The 22295-nt window shown below is 31.1% G+C and overlaps 1 long non-coding RNA gene across 1 annotated transcript; it reads left to right on the top strand.

Moving 5' to 3' along the window:
• Positions 1-3685: 3685 nt before the first annotated feature.
• Positions 3686-14782, top strand: LOC124887426. The gene is made up of 2 exons (XR_007045165.1): positions 3686-8716; positions 14543-14782. It is a non-coding gene; the product is annotated as an uncharacterized LOC124887426 (long non-coding RNA).
• The last annotated feature ends 7513 nt before the right edge of the window (positions 14783-22295 follow it).

The raw sequence follows: 22295 nt of genomic DNA, 5'->3' as shown, positions 1-22295 counted from the left end.
ATTTAGATGGTTCTCCCACAGAAAGATTAGTGTGGGTGCCACTCATGGTCATTTGGATCGTGACAAAGCAAAATAGTATTATTATTAGTTATGATAATTACAGTCCGCCAAATTATCAATAAAGATGACGAAAGTATAAAATTTACATGCTATAGTAGAAGTGATTTTACCTTATGCTAAGAATCACAAATGGTATATTTCATATAATTATTCGTCTTTATTCTAATTGTACGAAGGATAGATGAGATATTCAAGATTGAGTTTCAGATTTGATTTATACTGTATGTTTAATTGATGATATAAATTTATCTTGAGTAAATTATTCGTTCCATTAATTTTACTTGTTATGTTTCACTATACAAGAGTCAATTTGACTAATCTTCGAAACTAAATTGGATTAAATTAATTCAATATGTTAAGTTTTAAATTTAGATTTTTTAATATTATAAGTTGTAAATTTTCTCATATTAATTAAATATTGATTAAAGAATATAGAGTTTTACTCTAAAAGCGAACATGTGACGTGTATTAAGCTTTTCTTTTTAGAATATACGGCAAATCCACTAACTCCAAATTATCATGAATTAACCTCTTTAACTCCTTTTTCTCTCTTTTAACAAAATTGAAAAAAAAAAAAAAATTAAAGCACTGTTTGATACTCTCTCCAACCATTCTTATCAGTTTTTTTCTCCATTGTGCACTATTACTTGATATAATTTAACAAATAATAAGTAATGAATTTAATGTTTTAAGATATGCATTGAATAATGAATAATATTTAATAACAAAGATAAAATAAATATAAAAATTATAAATTATCTATTAATTTTTCAAACTGAACAAGTATCATTCAATATCTATTTTTAATATAGTGGACTAGTAAAAATGAACACATCGTTTTGAGATTTCATTGTAAATACAAAATGGAGATCATTTCCTTCCATTCATCTATTATTATTCAACTAGTGTATTTGAACGCGCTTCATGCAATTAAAAAAAAAATTCTTTTACACATAAAAGAATAGTACTCTAAATTTAGATTTCACTAAAAAAAAATAAAAAGTTTGACATATATGAATAAAATATAAATAATCTTCAAATTTAGTTTAAAGATTGTCATCTTTTTTATAGTTCTCGTGATTCCTTTTTAATACATTGGTATTAAATAAGCTTGCCATCTTTTTTATAGTTCTCATGATCCCTTTTTAATACATTGGTATTGAATACGATGTCCATGAAATATGAATACATGAATTTGAAAAGAAAAATGAAAATACATTAGGGCCTTATTAGTCATGAATCTTTCTCTGAGCGCATCAACCTGAAACAAAAAAAGAAATAAAATCGCAAAAATTCAATGAATGACAAATATTTATAACATTGAATACCCCCAATAACTATAACTATTATATAGTACCTAATAAAATATAAACTTTTTTTGGAATAATAATTCCAATTCAAAAAGCAAATTCACATGTCAAGTTACCAAAAAAGGGAATAGATCGGTAGACAGAGAAACTACCTGAGAGTTTTTTTAAGAGTTGTAGTAGAAATTTATTTCGTCATTTTTTTTCTTATCACTTTTTCCGAACGTCATAGAATATACTTCGTTTGATAGAAATAGAACTACTATGAAAATATGTGAATTTTTGTGTTTGTCAAAATATAACATACACGTTATAGAGACTCATCAAGAGAAAGAGTATCTATATTTATAATTTATAATCTACTAGTTTAGGTGTACGCATCTTGCGCGTGTACCTCACTTTAATGAGTTCAAACATTACACTAAATAAGATATTTATTTAAATAATAAAGATGAATATAATAATTAAATTTAATATCTTTTGAGTATGTAAAGATGGAGAATTTATTTATTAACCTAACCTCTACCAAAAATATTTTTAAAAGTCGATCGACATTCATTTACCATCAAATCCTCCCTCAACTTGTCGCCAAAACTTACTTTAGACGCTAAACTAATCGAGCAATTATTTACCCTCCCTCCCCTCCCTTAACAACTTTGAAATGAATTAATTTCAACCTCAAAATCAAAATCACACTCTCACAATGGAGAGTGCACTACACACACGCCATGTCATTGCCACATCAGTGTCATGTCATTACCATGTAAGAAATTATAATTTAAAAAAAAAAAGTAATCCCACACACATACTTTTTTATATATTTTTTTAGAAAAAGAAAAAAAATATATATATATACTATTTTTTATATATAAATATATATATATATATGTGTGTGTGTGTGTATATATATTTAAAAGAGTATATTATATATATATATATATATTATATAATAAAATAACCCCCCCCCCCACCTTCGTTCCTCTTCTTCACAGCCCCCCACCCTCACCCCACCCCACCCCACCCCAATTCCTTCTTCTTCTTCAGCAGATAGCAGCCCCCCATCCCCCCCACCTCCTCCTCTTCCTCCTCCTCCTTCTTCAGATAGAAGTACCCTTTTTTTCTTCCTTTCACCATTATTGCAAGCTTTTCAATGAATTTTTTTTTCTTCATCAAATGAAAAATTGACTTAAATTAATTTGAGCAAATCTAACAATGGACTAAATACAAGTACATGATCACAAAAATAAATCAATACACAAAATCTCAAATTCAAATTCGATCACATTAACCAAAACCCAAAATCTCAAAACTCCCAAATTTTCAATCTTTTACTCAAAAATAGTACAAATAGTCCCAAATTCAGAAATGGCATAGATGGTGTTCGCATGACCTGGAATTATTGGCCAAGAACTAAACTTTTTCATCAATCTTGAACCCCTTTTGATTGTCGAAAGATGAAGTTTTGGATCAATTAGGGCTTGGTAGAAAGGGGGTTACGAAGAAGATGATGAAATGGGGTAGGGATATAAAGAAGATGAAGAAATGAGGTGTTGGGGGTGGGGGTGGGGGTGGGGGTGGGGGGGGGGAAAGGGAGAGATGGAAGAGGTGTTTTTTTTTTTTTTTTTTATATATATATATATATATATATATATATATATAATTTCACGTGTTTTTCTATTTTTTTTGTCACGTCAGCCGAAGGGGTGAACTTAATTCACTTGAAAGATGTTGGGGGGGAATATAATTGCCCGATTAGTTTAGGATCTAAAATAAGTTTGGGCGACAAGTTGAAGGGGGATTTGATGTCTTTTCTCATTAAACAATACAATAATAGAGATATCAAAATAATGCAACTAAATCTAATCTTTACACACAGAAACTTTCTCAAAGTCGTCCGACACTCATATACCACATGTAAACAATAAAAAAATAATACGATAATAGAGATATCAAAATAATACAACTAAACCTAAACTTTACATAAAAAATTCCTCAAAGCCAACCAACATTTATCTATCACATGTAAAGTGCAACAAAATAATAAGATAAAAGTGATAACAATACAATTAAACTTAAATTTTACACACAAAAATTTTTCAAAGTCGATCGAGATTCATCCACGAACTCTAAACTACCACAAAATAACAAACTAATAGAGATATTATGATAATGCAATTAAACTTAACTTTTACCTAAAAACAAATTTCAAAGTCGCCCCACATTCATCTAGCATCTGTAAATTAAAATAAAATAATAAATAATAAAATAATAAAGATATCAAAATAATACAACTAAACCTAACCCTTACACAAGAAATTCTTCAAAGTCGACTGGCATTCATCTACGACCTGTAAACTACAAAAAAAAATATAAGAATGATCACAAAGCTTCGATTTTGATCCAACTAATTCTTATCTGAGCAAACATTTTGACCCTAGAGAATGATTTTGAATGAAAATAAGAAGATATCTATACACACATGTTTTTTTAAAGAATTTTAGGGGCTGAGAAGCACCCCCAAGACATTCATTTAACCACAAAGAACTGTACAAGAGAGGGGCATAAACCTGACCTCAAATTGTGTAACAACATATAAGGAATGAAACAAACAGTATACAAATACCAGTATGCTAAACCTACTATAAAATGCTTATGTCTTCTTCCCAGCTACCGCCTTGTACTATGGTGGATTATGTATCTTGTTCACCTTCCTTCTCCTGAAGCTTGGCATGTCCATTCTATCTAGCTGATAATAACCTGCTATAGCTGATGGTAGTTGACAACTATGGAAATAATGTTGTGGCTGGTCAAACTGATGGCTCACTTTTGACAATACATTTGCTACAAAGTTAGCTTCTCTGTATACATGTCTATAAATACAAAGCTAAAATTATGCAATGATCTTTAGTAAGGACTCCACAAGAGGTTGCAGGTGTCAAGGTATAGTCATTTGGGTCCTTATCCATCTGACCAATAGTTCAGAATCCAATTCCAACATTACCTGCTGAACACCATTGCTCAAACACCAAGATAATCCCCATATAGCAGCTTCCACCTCTGCTTGGTTATTAGTCTCTTTTCCCAAAGAAGCAACATATGCATAGATGAGATCACCATTATGATCTCTAATAACCTCCCCTGCACCAATCCTTCTAGGGTTAGATAGATCACTACCATCAGAGTTCAATTTGATCATTGAAGCTGGTGGCTTAGTCCAATATACAGTGGTAAATTTTGTCCCTTGTCTACACTTCTCCACATAAGCTGACAGGTTGGACCATCGAAAAGGCCAGTGAATGTAAGGAAATACATTATATAGCAGGAGAGAGATATCTTTGTATATGAGAAATTTGACTCTAGCTAACTAGGGTTGTTTATCACCATATTTCACAGCACATCTATTTTTCCATAGATTCCAGCAAATGATAATTGGGAGAGCCTGAAGCACCAGCTTATAAGCCCTATTGGATGCTTTCATGTTCCACCATTTCCTCAGCAGGTTCTTGATTGATGTAAAGACATGTGTAATTCCCATAGTTGAAGAGAAGTATATCCATATATGATTAAGAAAGGGACCCTTAACAAATATGTGAGAAATATTATCCCTGCCAGAGTTAAGATAGCAACCACATCTGATAGAGGTTATACTAAATTGGCAAAACCTCTCATTGGTAGGGAATTTTATTCTTAGAGCTCTCCATATAAGAAAGGAGCATTTGAATGGGATCATGTTGTGCCAGATATGACTATTCAGTATTGTTATCTCCCTGTGCTCTCTGGTCAGTTGAACAGTTGAACTCACCACTTGGGCTTAGAGTCCAAATTGGGAAGTCAGGAATCCCTTCCTGATACTGGATTGGAGTTCTGAGAATAAATTATACTACTTGACTGGTAAGAATAGTAGACAACTTCTGAAGATTCCATACATCATCAACTAAGAAAGTTGACACTTTAGAATTACTTGAATTTACACCAGCGGGTCTATAGTTATTTAGTGCTCCAAAACCAGACCAGTTGTCCCACCAAAAGTGAAAAGTACCTGACCTGATTCTCTATAAAATATGCTGTTCAGCATCTCTCTTATTCTTCATCATAGTTCTCCACATCAGAGATTGTCTAGTGGACCTTTTCCTGGCAACAACATGCATTCTCTTGCAATATTTGGTTAATAATAATTTCCCCCAAAGAGTGTTTTTGCTTTTGAATATCCATCATTGTTTTGATTTGTAGAGTCTTACATGTATCAGTAATATGTATAACACCAATACCACCTTCAGTAGCCAGGAAGCATAGCTTCTTCCATGAAGCCCAGTGATACTTCTTCTTATTATCCTTTTAACCCAGAAGAAATCAGCAAACAGATAGATGAGTTGTTTTATAATAGACTTTGGAGGTATGCAGGCAGAAAGAATGTGAATTGGCACAGACTGCAGGACGTGTTTAATCAGCACACTTCTACCACCATAACTAAGTAGTTTTGAATGTTATCCTACTATTCTTGAAGCCACACTACTAACCAAACCAGCATAGTGACTAATTTTCTATCTTTCAATATAAATGGGACAACCAAGGTATGTAATGGGGTTGTGATTTTGCTGAAATCCAGTTTCATCTAACCCTTGATACAGTGAAAGGAAAGGCGTGATCTCGCAGCATGAAATGACTCTTGTTCTTATTGATCATTTGGCCAAAAACTATTTCATAAAAAGCCAATGTCTTCATAATCAGTTTGAGAGGGTTTCTTCTACCAGTACTGAAGATGATGATATCATCTACAAAAGTGAGATGGTTAATCTGGGTTCCTCTCCAATCCATGTGAAAACTATGATATTGAGGCTGGTGATTAAGTTGTTGAGGGCTCTTGATAAAACTTCTACCCCTAGAATGAATAGAGCAGGGGAAAAGGGATCCCCCTACTTCAAACCCCTTATAGAGTAGGAAAAACCATATCTAGTACCATTCACCAAGATTGAGTACTAATTGTTGGACAAGGTTCTCCATATCATGTCAATAATGGGTTCACCAAATCCAAACCTCTTTAACACCAGACATGTATATGACCAAGACACCCTCTCATATGCCTTGGCCATGTCTAATTTAATGACAGCATTTCCTCCTACAACTAGTTTCTTGATGTTACTAATGATATCCTGAGCAAGCATGATATTTTGTGCAATGTTTCTTCCTCTCACAAAGCCATATTGGTTCGTAGAAATAATGTTGGGAAGGATAGGGGCTATTTTGAGGTAAATAAGTTTAGAGATGACTTTATTGGTAAATTTTCTCAAGCTGATTGGTCTAAATTCAGATAGTTTGTTAGGATGTGGCACTTTAGGGAGAAAGATTAGATATTTATGAGTGAAATATTCAAGTAAATCCTGACCACAAAAGAAAGCAAGAACCATTTAGAACAGATCCATACCAATAATATGCCAGCAGGATTGGAAAAATTTACCATTCATACCATCAGGGCCTGCTGTTGAATGGTTACTCATTGAGAAAACCGCAACCTTTACTTTCTCCATAATAGGGATAGCCTAAGTTTCTCATTCTGATCATCTGTTATCAATTTAAGAATATTAATAAGCATTTCCTCAGGCACAAACTCTGTTGCTCTTATAAAGATATCCTGAAAATATTAAACTACAGCTGCAGCTATATCAGTATCCCTTTGAATCTAAGCCCCTTCCTCAGTCTTGATTTTATGTATAAACATTTTTTCTTTTCTACCTCTGATAAAGGCATAAAAATAACTGGAGTTGGCATCACCATACTTGAACCAATGCAGCTGAGATTTCTATCTTAAAATAACATCCTCCACTTTGAGGTGTCTAATATACTCAGCTTGTATTTTGTGAAATTCCAATCTGTTTTCATCATCACCATTCAGGATTAAGATTTCTTCAGCAACCTTGACCTTTTCATCATAACTTTTCACATTGGCATATATGTCACCAAAAACCTTTTTAGACCACTTACTTAGAGTAGAAGTTAGTTTTTTCATTTTTAGGTGAAATCTCCACATAGGTGTTCCCTCATAGGGTGATTGCTAGAAAGTTTCCACAGTGGTAAGAAATGTGGGGTACTCCACCCAACAGTACAAGAATTTGAAATATTTAGTCTGTGCTTCCACCCTTTTATGTATTTCTAACAGCAAAGGGCAATGATCAGATCCCACAGAAGACAAGTGAGTAATGTTAGTCATTGGCATATCTCTCAACTAATCATCTGATACCATAGCTCTGTCCAATCTTTTTTATATTCTAAATTAAATATATCATAGATTGGACTGAGTAAACTTAGGACCATTGAAACCCAAGTCAGACAAGTCACAAGCCTCAATCACCCCTAAGAAGTCAAAGCTCTTCCTCATATCATATGGGATGCCTTCCATTTTTCACTAAATTCAATATTCACATTGAAATCTCCAATAGTGCACCAAGGTAAAGTTGTTGTAAACATTTGAACCAGCTTAGTCTACAAAGGTCTTCTAAGTGTATCTCTGCACTTAGCATAAACAAAAGTCATTAGATAGGATTGATGCAAAGCAGAATGCGTAATAGAGCATGTAATCTGCTGATCATCAATAGTAATGATGTCACAAGAGATATTCATGGACCAAAAGATCCAAATTTTGTCATTAGAGTTGCACAGGGCATGCTCCATCTTAAGATTTCTTTTGGCAGTTTCCAGATGAATATTATTGGAGAAAGGTTCCAGGATTGCAATCAGAGAGATATGGTGAATATTTGTGAGTTGTTAAAGTTTTTCCAGAACACCTTGGGTAAATATACCCCTTGTATTCCAAACATGATGACTGATCAATTGATTATTTTATGGGAAAGAGATCGGTAAGAGGTCTAGTTGTGTGCCCATTCAAGTTAGCTACAGTATGCTTGGTTCTTTTCCTTGAATTTCTTAAAGATCCCCTGGGAAATAGTCCATGTTGGTTGGCCAAGTGAGTCGCTTCTTTTGCAGATTTCTCTTGATTACCGGGGTCAAATACATCATACACAATTTCTTTAGTCTTCTCTAAATGACTCAAGTTGATTTCATCAGTCTCGTCTTTAGAGTTTATTACTCTATACTCATTATCAAGATCCTTGAGAAACCTCTGGGGTTCTCTTTCTTTGGCATTAGATTGCTCTATCACCTGTTCAAAGTTATGGGTGGCCTCATGTAACAAAGCGGAAGCATAACCCCTAATTTCCATTTCCTAAGCAGGCAACTAATCTTGTATCTGTTCAAAGATCATATTCTTAGGGTTTGATACCCCTACAGGATTCACACCTCATCGGGCAATGCACTGTCTTAAGATCTATCCAGCTGGTTCTCCTTATTAAAATTAGGTAACAAGTTCTTGTCACTGTCTTCTGCTATTACTTGGTCATATTGCACTCTATTATCCTCTAGTTGTTATGGTAATGACATGAACCTACCCTTATTATTGCCTGGACAACTAGTTGTGGTCTTAATATCTTGTTGAAGAGCTGTAAATACATTTGATATGGATGGAGCAGACTTATCTTGGTGACCCCCTGAATACTTATTTGGAGACCTTGGTTTGAAATACACACATGTTGAATCCTATTATGCTGACAATAATAGTAAAGAAGTTGAGGGTTAGAAAATGAAGCATCCACCATCTAGACATACAATCAAATTAAGTTAGATGAGCATCAATCATATTCTCCCAATAGGCAAGTCGGTTTGTTCACGTACATCTCAATATTTATAGAAGTATTTCCTTAATAGAGTTTTATTTTAGGAGTATTTTTCGAATTGAATAGTAGAAAGAAAAATATTAATTAATTCTCCTAACATATATTTTAGGAGTCCCATATATTTTAGGAAGTCTAATAGAAAGGAAAATATTAATTAATTCTTCTACTATATATTTTAGGAGTCTCATATATTTTAAGAAGTCTAATTAATATAATAAAAAATAATTAAATAATAAATTAAAAAAATAATGAAAAGACAGTTTTGTCTAAAGAAGAGTCTTTTAATGAAGGGTAAAAAGTTCAAATAACTTTTCTAAGGGTCTTCACACTTTTAATATATTATAGATATAGATATAGATTATAGATTGTAGATAATCTATATGTATATCTATAATATATTAAAAGTGTGAAATTTTTTAGAAAAGTGATTTGAATTTTTTGTCTTCATTAAAAGACTTCACAATAGACAAAACTGTCATTTACCATTTTACTAAATTATTATTTAATTATTTTGTAATACTTTAGGTGTCCCATTAAAATTTGGTTATTATCTTTCCTTATTTAAATATAATTAAAAATACTATTGATTTTCAATTATTAATTCACCTTCCTTATTTAAACATAATTAAAAATAAGGAAAAAAGTATGAAAAATATCTATACTTTAGTGAAATTTGCAGTTCACATCCTGAACTTTGCGGCGTGTATTTCACGTACATTGAGCGCGTAAGGAAAAAATATTTGATAAGGGAAAAATATATGTCAGTTAAATACGGTAAAAAATAATCTGGGGGGGGTCATAGGACCCCCACAAAGTTCAGGGTGCGTAATTGAAAATTTCGTCTAACTATAGGTATTTTTCGCACATTTTTTTCTTACAAATTTTGTTGATTTTCAATTATTAATTCACCTTTGAGGAACTAACCAAATATGAACTTTAATACTAGCAAAATACTACTTTAATAGTTATTTGTTCATCGAATTTGTGAGTCCCTTTTTAAAAATAATTTAACAAAAATAGGTAGATTATTTTGGAAAGAATTTTACTTAAAATATAAAAAAAAATTAAGTAAATTCTATTTTTTTTAATGTTAGCATCCGAGTAATTGTATGAATCTTTGTTTCTTTACTTTTCTATTTAATTTGTATTTATATTTTCTTTGCACTTTGAAATTCTTTTTATCAACTATTGGTTGTTCGTTGCTTTTAAATGTTGGTTTGATTGCCTAATTATGTAATTTTTTGCGCGTGTTTTGTCATATTTTTAGATTCTATCCTTAATTGTTGAGATTCTTATGACCTCGCCCGGAAGAATACGGTAAGGATAAAAATTTCAATTCAAATTCTAAGATTCATAAGAACACAAATAGAGAGAGTTTTTTATATATGTTGTTTGAAAATATTTTTTTTTCTTACACCCCATCTCCTAGGAGGATCAATAGAGTTTTCATTTATCCTCCAACGTGACTCGAACCTTCAATTTCTATTAATTTTATTGGCATATGATTATTATTTTCGAAAGTTTTATGATCTATCTACATTTATTATTTAAAAGGAAATAATTCACACAATAATTTTTTTGATCGATCATATGTGGGTCAATTGATTAGTCACAAAGAAATTGAGGTTAAAGCTTTTAATATACATCATGATACTTCCGTAAGTGTATCATTAAATATTTACATCTAATTATGTATGTTCTTTTATTAAAGACATATACAATATTGATTTTGAGTAATTGAAGAAAGTAAAAAGCTTGTTCATGTACGATCATTGACTATAGAAAGGTAAAGGAGTGATGTTGGACTAAAACGAAGGATAATGATATATTCTTACAAATTGTTTTTTTTATTTGTGTTTTCTTAGTTTTATAACTTTTTTTCTCCATTTCTTTTATATTTTATATTATGAATATTAATCTCAACCCTAAATTGAATCGTAGAGTACTAATAATACTTATATTTTAATTTAATATGATATATATGTACAACAAATGCTCCTTTGTAGCTTAATTTTTCTCTAAATCTTTTCCTTTTGATGAGCAAAAAATTTTTAATTCATTAAATTTTTCATTTTATTAATAGTTTTATTGATTAAGATGAAATACTTTTAGTGTCAAATTATATCTTTTAAATAAATAAAATATTTATTGCAACACAATTGCTATTTTTTGATAATTTTATTTCTTTATATATAATTATATTTATCAATACGAGACACACGTGCAAAGTACATGCACTTAACTAGTTAAAAGAAAAATGTACTTCTCCTAAATTACAAATGAGTGAAAAGATTAGAGAATAAGTGAATTTAGAAAAAGAAGATGGATCTCAAACACAGAACTAAATGTGTAGTGTAAATCTAACTTGCAGCTATTGATGGTTAGACTTTTACTCTTTTAGACTTCCCAACAACATTTGTTTGTAACTTAATAATGGATTTTGGATTTTTTAAATTTTAAAAATTATATTAAAATAATGAGTAAAAGGAAAATATATGTAAGGATTTTCATATAAGTGATATCAGAATTTGATTATATATGTAGTTAAATCCTATTTTGAGGGCATTGCTCACATACATTTTGCTTTTACTCATTATTTTAATATAATTTTTAAAATTTTAAAAATCCAAAATCCATTGTTAAGTTACAAACAAATGTTGTTGGGATGTCTAAAAGAGTAAAAGTCTAACTCGCAATAGCTTCAAGTTAGATTTACACTACACATTTAGTTCTTTGTTTGAGATTCATCTTCTTCTTCTAAACTCACTTATTCTCTAATCTTTCACTCATTTGTAATTTAGGAGAAGCACATTTTTCTTTGAACTAGTCAACTGAACTTGCTTTGCACGTGTGTCTTGTGTTGATAAATATAATTATATACTTCCTCCGTCCCAAATTTCCTAATTTGATTTTTTATTTTACTTGTCTTTTTTCATTAATTAAGAAGAGACAAAAAAAAATTTCATGTTTTACCCTTTGCATTAATTACTTTTTCTTCAAATTAAAATGTAAACATCATTTAATAGGGATCTATAGTAAACTAGCCATGTTATTAATTATTTTTCTTAATCAATGTGACATCTCAATTTGGGACGGGTAATTTGGGACGGAGGAAATATAAAAAATAACAATTGAGTTGCAAGAAATGTTTTATCCATTTAAAAGATAAAATAGGATTTAGCTACATATATAATCAAACTTTTATATCCCTTATATGAAAATCCTTACATGTTACTATTTAACACGTTGAGTTAAAAGGGATACCTTTCATCCCAAATTAGGTGATGTTTTGACTTATTGAGAGTCAGATTAATGAATTTTGCAAAGCTAAGTCGGATTAAAGTAAGTCAATATTATAAAACTAAAATATAGATATTCAAAAAATTATTTGAAAACTATTACAAAATTGCAATTCTTCTCAATACTAACTAAAGTTTACATAACTTACATCTCAAGAAATTAAAAACATCATAACAATTGAAACACAGACGAACAATACCTTTTTCAATTTCTATGAGAATAATTTTGTACTTGATGTTATATGTAATGACGTGAATTTGGATGATTTTTTCTTTTATATATTTTGACCATTTTACCTCTTTTCGTGGTTGTGCCATCTGATTTATGAGTTACAAAAATGGTTGGCACAGTCCCAAGGCCTTCAGAAAGGTTTTAGGTTAGTTTGAGGTCATTGTGAGGATTTAAGAGCTAATAGTTAATTGAGATTCGAGTGTTGGATGATAAAACGGACTGTGCCAACAGATCTAGAATGTGAATTTGGGTTAGTAGTGGAGTTAGTTCAGTTTTGTAGCCTTTAGATCCCATTTTTACCCTTGGTTCAAAATAGTATAAATAGGTTTTCGGAGGTCAATTTATGATAATGACTTTGTTTTCATAAATTTAATGATTCTATTGTACCCAAAACGTGTTTTACAATCAATTTGCACAATTGAATCATGTTCACAGGGTTCCAAATGAGTTCCGAGGGTCAAAATAAATGTTATGAAGGTTGCTGGTACAGGTGTAGGCACTAAAGAGGTTGGTCAACTGCTTTATCGATCGTTGACCATTCGACAGACTTTTAAAGCACCCTTTTGGCCATTTTAGTAGCACTTTGACCATTTTACTAGGCCGCTTTAGCAGCCATCACTGAGGTTATGTCCAAAACCAAGCACATTTCGTATTTTTGATATTTTTGTAGCAAGAAAGCTCCGATTTTGATAATTATCAATGCATTTTTCTCGTATAATCATTTTATATATAACTTCATTTTTGGTTGTTGTTGTTGTTGTTATACCCAAGTTGAGAATTAAAATCTCATTTTTACCATTTTTGGAGCTTGTGAGCGTGGATTTGGGCGATTTCAAAAGAATTTTTGAGATTTCTTCCATGGGTAGTTTTTTAATCTTGATTTCAAAATAAATTTTAGAAATTTTTTCAGTAAATCTTGAAAATAATTTTTTTTAATGTAAGCCTCATTTTAAACTTGTTTTCGCATAGATTTTCAGCGGAAGACTTCTATGAGTATGAAAAACATATTTCTAAAATACAATTACGGTCTTATACTTTGCATTTTTTAACTTATTTTTGCCATCTGTTTCTAGACCCGTCTTGAATATAGTCAATATGGATATCGTTGGCTCTCTTTTGATATGTAGATATCATATTTGATAGTTTGATCGTGATTAGAGATGTTTCAAAGGATTTGAGCTTTTGATTGGGGATTTGTGCAATATTTGGATTTATGAATCTTCAGTTAAGGCAAGTTGAGATGTACCTTGATCTTTTTTCGAAGTTTTTATGCGTTATTTGTTTGATTATTGGTATATTGTGATTCGTTTATATTGGGGGTCCCGCTTAGATGACATGGTGAGCATCCGACGGCTACTGGAGTCTTAATCATGGATTATAGTTGAGATATTGGGGGTCCCTCTTAGATCATTATATTACTTTACATTATCTTATATGGATTAAAAGTTGAGATATTATGAGACTTGGAGTAAGGTTATGGCATAATCTGAGAGACCATTGGATTGTACCTTCGATGGCATGTTATTGAATCTTTATATAATCTCTCCTTATTTGACCCCATAATTATTGGTTGATATCATGTGATTAATTCTGAAATCTATATGTTGTGTAGTAAGTCTTCTATATAAGTGTTTCTCTCTAATTATGGATCATGAGGTGGCTAGTGTTGACTCACCAAGGTTATAGTGTCTACTTTATTCTGATTATGGTTGTTGACTATTGTTTTGGGTTTTCCTGGTAGGATGAAGTATTATGTTTTGGCGGGTTATAGATTATTTGAATACCTTGGGTAGCCAGCGTGAAGGTTCTCGCCGTTTTAATGGATTAGGGTCGGTTATCGACGATACTTACTGAGTATACCTGGATTTCGTACTCACCTTATTTTCTTTTCTTTTTCTTATTTTTCTGCACTCTGTGTAGGTATTGGACCGCATAGCAGTTTGTAGATATGTCTTACTGGTTGGACGCTGTGGAGATCGAGGTAGTGACGGATGGACTTCAAGCTTACCCGAATCTCTTTCTTATTATCTTGTGGTTACTTTCACATACAAGATATCTTAGTATACTTTTTATAAATCTATATTAATGGCTTGTATTAGTAAAAATCAGATCCGGGGATGTAGCATTAATATTATTTCTTCGTTATTTATATTTTTGGATTTATTTCTCAGGTCTTCTGCTTTTTTATTCTTAAGTTGTGTTTTTGCATTGAAATATGCTTACCTATACTGGAGGGCGCACATGTTCCATCACGTGCCTATTTTGGATCGTGACATTGTAACGCTTTTCATACCTAATTATTGCTAATTCTATCATAAATTTTCTTTTGCAAGTAAGTCATGTTAGTTTACCCCAATCAAATAAGACAGCTTGTACAATCAGAAAGAACAATTATGATGAGAAAAAAACATAAATGAAGAAGAAATAAAAAAAATAAAAAAACTAACAAAAAGTACAAACTTAACAATACATAAATATATGATTTGTGGAGGAAAATTTCTTTTATTACTATCAATAAAGAGGAAAAAATTTCAGACTTCTTCCATAAATCTTGTATCATGGCTTCAGTTTAGTGTTGTTAGAAACTTTTGGCATTCTTCAACAAGCTTCAATACTCTTAAATGCATTTTCTTTTTAATAGAGCAATGAATGACAACATTTATAAAATAACTATAGAGTGGTATAAGTTTTAATTTTTAGCAAAAGTTTTTGAGAGAAATATAAGATAAAAATGCCCCAAGAAAGGAGAAAAAATAATAAATACAAATGAAGGTCATAGAGAGGTGACACATCACCTTTTATATATATATATATATATATATAAAAGATATTTGATGTACTCGTGTATTCTGTTATTAACTCCTGCAGAAGTTTGGCTGACGCTTGTTCTTTTTTCAAGGGAGTAGTTTTATTGAACTGAGTCATTGAATAGATATATATAATTGCATTTTTAGTAAACTTAAAATATTGAATGTTATATTGTATCGTTTCATAGAATTCATATTTTTACCGAATATGCATTGTCGGAACTTCGAATCTAACTTCCTACTAAAAGCGAACTTTTGAAATTATATTGTATTACATCCTAAAAGTAAAATAGTAGTATTATTAGTTATGATAATTAGATTTGGAAAAATTATCCCTTTATTAGGTCCTATTAAGAGTAACTGATTTACGTACTCGCGCGATGCATGGCCATTATAAATAAGAATATTGAATAGTTTGTCTTTGTGCATTAAAAGGTAAAAATTTAAAGTCTTACTAAAAATTTATGATTTATATGCAAATGCCTTTTGTACAAATGATTCATATGCAAATGCACTTTGTAAGAAGAAATTGTGTTTGAGTTGAGATATGTCTCATTTCTGTCATTTTTACTTTCATAATTTAATTTTGTCAAACCTGTGCAATGAAGATATAAACATAAAAAAGAATAATTAAGCTTAACAGATTATTACAAAGCAAGATTTGTATTAAGATTTGTCCTTCAGATATACTATACATCTGTAATTTTAGTAAAAATAAAAAGAACTAAACCTTGTATATATGCGTACAAAATAAAAAATATTCTCTAACTAGATTTGAATACCTTTACATCATCACGTCAACCTGAACAAATGACAACCTTAAAAAAATAAATAAAATAAAAATAATCATATTAAAAGTACAATAACATATACTTAATGTATAAAATTGATAGGGAAAACTCACTAAGTATTTTCATAAGATGTTAAAATTCTAAAAAAAATTATATGAGAAACTGAATATGGACCAATTAAAGTGTGCACCGCCTCAAAAACTAGGACCCTGTGCAGTAAAGAAAAAAAAAGAGAAAATATTAATAGAATAATGTGCATGAGGGATAATAGTTATAAAAGGTATAGCAAAAGAAAATAATTTTACCTCCGACATAGAGTTTCTCAGCAGTAATACTGTTCATAATAGACCTCAACAACATAAGCCACCTTCAATTTTTTAGGCTTGAATTAATTCTTCTCGTTCCAAAATTTAAAACAGCATGATAAACATGATCATATAATGTTCATATGGTAAGATTTTTCAAAATATTCAGGAAATCTAAAATACCTGAAGAAATAAATGCGACTTTAGATGATACAATATTACAATTAATAACTAATGATGGAAGAACGACTAAAGACTCATTACAGTCTTATTTGGACTCCATAAGTAATTTATTATTGATGAAGTAGTGTTACTTTAAAGTCATCTACTAAGTTTTTCATTGTACATATATTGTAGCATAATACAGACTGCTTTAATAGTACCATTTTCATAAATCTTTAAGAGGATCATTTTTTATAAATATACACTAGTGTCTCATTAGAAAATCATTGAAGGAACACTCTCCCTAGTTCCGTTTATAACATCTGTTAATTAAAAAAAATAGTATTCCAAAAATGATCATATAAGATAAACATTAAAGTACTTAAATAAGACAACTAATAAGTAATTCGCAAAGATTTAATATTTACACCACCACCTATATTCACAATCCAATAGTATCATTTACCATGTAATAGCCATCGAGTTTTTTCTTGCATACTATTAGTGTTGTGCTGCTTAACGTCTCACCAGACCATGCTATACCTTCTACCTCGACATTTCCATAAGGATGAAAATATAGCCCGCAACACAAATGTTGACTTCGTCATTTATCTTGAATAATATTTTGATCATTATGAGTGTTAGTTAAAATAAATAATTCGTTATCCTATTTTGAAGCTCATATTTCTACACATGTTAACTTCAAGTTAAAGCCTACACAGCAATTAACTCAACCTCTTTTTAATTAATCATAATCAGATATTGGTTTGCAATAGATCTTGCAAAATATACTTCCTTTCAAGAATATATGGCAGTGTAATATGTATCATCTATGTACATTTTGAAAGAATATAAAACCTTACACAACTACATAGTGTAGGAAAAAAATCGATCATAATAGTTTAGCCCTCTTTGACATAAATACTGAAGGTTGATCAATATGAAATAACACATTACACATATTCCATTGGAAATTTGCATTACAATTTAATTGTACATATTAAAATTGCATTGTGGAAATCAAAAAACCCCTAAAACTTAGATAAAGAATAAATAAATTTAGAGAATGCTATCAAGTACATGTTAGAAATACAGAGCAATAGCGCAGAAAAATTTAAAGATTGGCATACCTCTAACCATTAGAGTTCGTCGGGAGTCGTCAACGACACTTGTATCTTCCGGTGAGTTTTCTAAGAACTCAACCCATCCTCTTTAGATGGTGTGGAGGTTGTGAAGAAGGTTATGCTTAGGGAGCATAGAACTGGTCATGCTCATATTTATAATGTTCTTCCATCAAGAACATATACAGGCAGTAGTTTCTTATGTAGACAGTGGTTATAGAGGATTTGAAATTCAAAATTCTTGATATTTGATTAATAGGATAGGAGTTATAACTCCCCATGGACGTTACAGACATGAAGGTGGTAATCATTTTAGATAATTCCAACATTATCCCAGTTGGTCCATATACTTTAATCTCATAAGTGAAACATAATACATGAATCATGAAGATAGTTCCTTTAAGTGCGAGAAGTATCTTCTGTGTAGCACAATGCATTATACATCAAAGCCTTAATCCGCATTACTAAATGAATAAACCAATTTTTATTCTAGGTTCATACTATAGGGACATTTTTCAAAGTAAAACTAAAAGTGCACACATTTACAAATGTGAGATATATCATATAAAATAGAGTTTCTTAAATATTTGTTGTTACAACAAAAATTTGCATAGTGAAAGTAAATCTCATTGTGACTATATAATCCTTAAATTTCTGCAGTGGTATGCCTTTAGCTAAAGGATCAACTAATATCACTTTAGTGCTAACATGGTCAATGATCACTTTCTTATCTTTAACACGTTCTCTTATGTCTAGATACTTGATGTAGATATGCTTGATTTGACTACTACTTTTTTTATTCTTAGCCAAAAAGACAATATATGATTGTCATAATCTAACTTTAATGACTTAGAGATAAAGTTAAAAATTATCATCCCAGATACAAAACTTTTCAACCATACACCATGTGAGGTAGCCTCAAAATAAGAAACAAATTTAGGCTTCATAGTAGAAGTAGTAATCAAAGTCTGTTTGGAACTCCTCCAAGATATGCTCCATCGGATAACATAAAAATATATTCAAGTATTGATTTTCGTGAATCAACACAACCAGCAAAATTTGAATTAGAGTAGCTAATGACCTTTGATTTATTTTATTGTTTGTACATAAGCATGTAGTCTTACGTCCCTTGAAGATATCTTAAGACTTTCTTTGCATCTCTCTTGTACTAAAGACCTAAATTACTCTGATACCTTCCTAACATTCCAGCAACAAATACTATGTCAGGTCTTGTACAAACCTGAGCATACATCAAGCTTCCAACAGCAAGACCATATGAAATTTTCTTTTATTTATTTCTTTTCAAGATCGTTCTTCGGGCAATGATTCAAGTTTAACTTGTCACCCTTCACATAGAAGCTACACTTGGTGAATAATCTTTCATTCAAAACCTCTCTAAAATTTTATTAATATAGGCTTCTTGAGATAGACCTAAGGTACCTTGATATCTATCACGATGATCTTAATGCCAATGGCATACGACGCATCACCTATGTCATTCATATCAAAACTGTTAGAGAGAGATTATTTTACTTCATATATCATTCTCTTATCATTGGATGCAAGTAAGATATCATTCACATATAGAACAAGGAAACATCTTTTACTTCCACTGACCTTCTGGTATGTACATTGATCCATAATATTTTTAAGAAGTCGAATGAAGAGATGGCATTGTGAAATTCCAAATACCATTGATGGAAGGCTAGTTTTAGGCCGTATATGAATTTATTTGACTTACATACCAAGTGTTCACCATCACTAAAGGGAGAAACTTTTAGTTGTTTCATATAAACATCTTTCTCTAGATCACCATTGAGAAATGTATTTTTCACATTCATTTGTTACAATTCTAAGTCAAAATGGGCTAGTAATGCCAATATAATGTGCAAGGATTCCTTTTTAGACACATGAGAAAAGGTCTCTGTGTAGTCAATTTCTTTCTTTTATGTGAATCCTTTAGCAACCGATCTTGTTTTATATCTTTTAATGTTGCCTTATGAGTCCTTTTTACTTTTAAAGATCCACATATATCCAATGGCTTTTACACTATGAGGCAACTCGACAAGATCCCAGATTTAGTTTATTTTCATGAAATTTATCTATTCCTTCATGGAATTTTACCATAATTCTAACTCTTTAAAATTCATAACTTGTGAAAAACACTCAGAATCATTTTCATCTTCAATGTTAGATTTATGTAAATACACAACAAAGTCACTAGGAATTATTGATTTTATTTCTCTAGTAGATCTTCTTAATATTGTATCAATACTTCCTAATGCAATAAATTAGACTAAGGTTGAAACAAAAGTACACCAACAGAAGTATGTCAAGGAATTAGTGAAGAAATTTGATAGGGACAGGGCCAAGACAAATAATACTCCTGTTGCTACTACCACAAAGGTTAATAAAGATAAATCAGGTGTATCTATTGTTGAGGGTAAATATAGCGGAGTAATGTCAAATAATACTCCTAGTGCTACTACCACAAGGTTCATAAATATGAATCAGGTGTATCTATTGTTGAGACCAAATATAGAGGAGTGGTAGGCTCTTTGTTATATCTTACTGCAAGTAGACCCGACATTATGTACAATGTAGTACTATGTGCTAGGTTTTGATATTCTCCCAAGGAATCTCACGTGAAGCTTCTAAAAAGAATTATAAGGTATCTTAAAGGTACTCAAGGATTAGTTCTTTGGTACCCTGAAAGTGATTCGTTTGAGCTTATAGGGTATGTTGGAACTGATTATGTTGGATACTTGGTGGATAGAAACAATACCTCTAGAATGGCATATTTTTAGGACCTTTTCTTGTCTCTTAGGCAACAAAGAAACAAAATTTAGTAAAACTTTCAATTGTTGAGGATGAATATGTGGTTGTTGCTTCTTGTTGCTCTTAATTTCTCTAGATAAACAAATAACTCATTGGCTATGGAATCAATCTAGGGAAAATTCCTATCTTATGTGATAATACAAGTGCGATCAAAATAGAAAAAAATCCAGTCCAATACAAAAGAACTAAACGCATTGATATGAGACATCACTTTCTCAAGGATTGTATGGAAAAAGGGTTGATTGAAATAGTGACTTGTTGAACGAATGAAGAAATTGTTGACATCCTTACTAAAGCCTAGGGAAGAAAGCACTTGAAGAAAGGTTAGACCTTAGGCTGATCAACTAACTCCGACAAAAGGAAGGATAAAGCTTCCCTCAATGATTGACTAGAGATTAAGGTATAAGATGTTGTTTGTTAAAAAATAGATATTATAATTAACTCAGATTTTTTCCTTCATAGGATCACATCCCCAAATTACGAGTTCATCTCTAGGATCTGATGATATTATCTTATTTTCAAATGAAAAGAATTATCTTGCAAAGTAAGAAAAACATACAAGGACCTGGTCCTTAAGTCAAGTAATCACATCTTTACAAAGCATTCAAACGTTAAGTACAAGTTTTAAAAAGAGTGTTATTGTTGTCATGAGAACCTGATCCCTAGCACAAACCACTTCTCTGAAATAAGACAAACTCCTAAGCAAAATAATCAAATAACCTATCTTTTAATCATTATTCTTACTTCCCAAAACTAAAAACCATACCAACACTTAAAAATATTCCCTCTCTCTCAAAACTATCCATCTTTACAAAACCCTTAACTAGAAATTTCTCTAATTTCTCTCCTAAAGCCTCAAAAATTCAACTTCAACTGACATGTTTAAAACCTTCATATTTATCTGCAATGCCCATAGCTTTTCCATTCCATTCACTTATAGATTACTTTGATGATGATGACTTCTCCTCATTCACTAGTGCAGAAGAAACCCAAGGTATTTTGTTATTTCTATATTTGTGATAATTCATGTTATTATGATTGATGTTAGATCTACATACCTAAGGTGCCACAGGTATGTTCCTAAATCTCTTACTTTATGGTGACAAAATACATTGGGGATAATGCATCCTTATTTAATGGGGGTGGGGCTACTTGGGGGTCTAGATGTCCTCTTGGGGTTTATGTTTTTGTGTCTCTTTTCCCCAGAATATGTTCATAAAAGAGTTGGCATATTTTAGTTGTGGTTGTGTCATTATATGTGCTCTGTGTCATTTATGTTTAATTAGGATAAAAATCAGGAACCTAAGGGCAGTTGACATATTTTGTTTGTTGTTAAGTGTTTTGAAAAAAAAATGACACCCCTCCAAAAGTTTTATGTGAACCATGTGGTGTAAATATATGTGTGACTATTGTGAATCTTGTTATGACATTAGTATTACGGACAAAATAATCATAGCTTAGTATTTTCATAAACTGGATAGGTAGTAGTTGGTAATATAGCCAAGTACCATATGTGTGAGATATTTACCTAGTTTTCTATGTGCATTTAATTAAGAACTTACTCGGTTAGTCTTTCCTAGGTTGTAGGATAGTTGATTAGGACATGATCGTAGGCCATTTTTTACTTAGTCCACTTTTAACCTAATTAA

Source organism: Capsicum annuum, chromosome 9 (genome assembly GCF_002878395.1).
Source record: "Capsicum annuum cultivar UCD-10X-F1 chromosome 9, UCD10Xv1.1, whole genome shotgun sequence".
Lineage (NCBI taxonomy): Eukaryota > Viridiplantae > Streptophyta > Magnoliopsida > Solanales > Solanaceae > Capsicum > Capsicum annuum.
The sequence above is the reverse complement of the archived record's forward strand: the minus strand, read 5'-3'. Positions and strand labels throughout refer to the sequence as shown.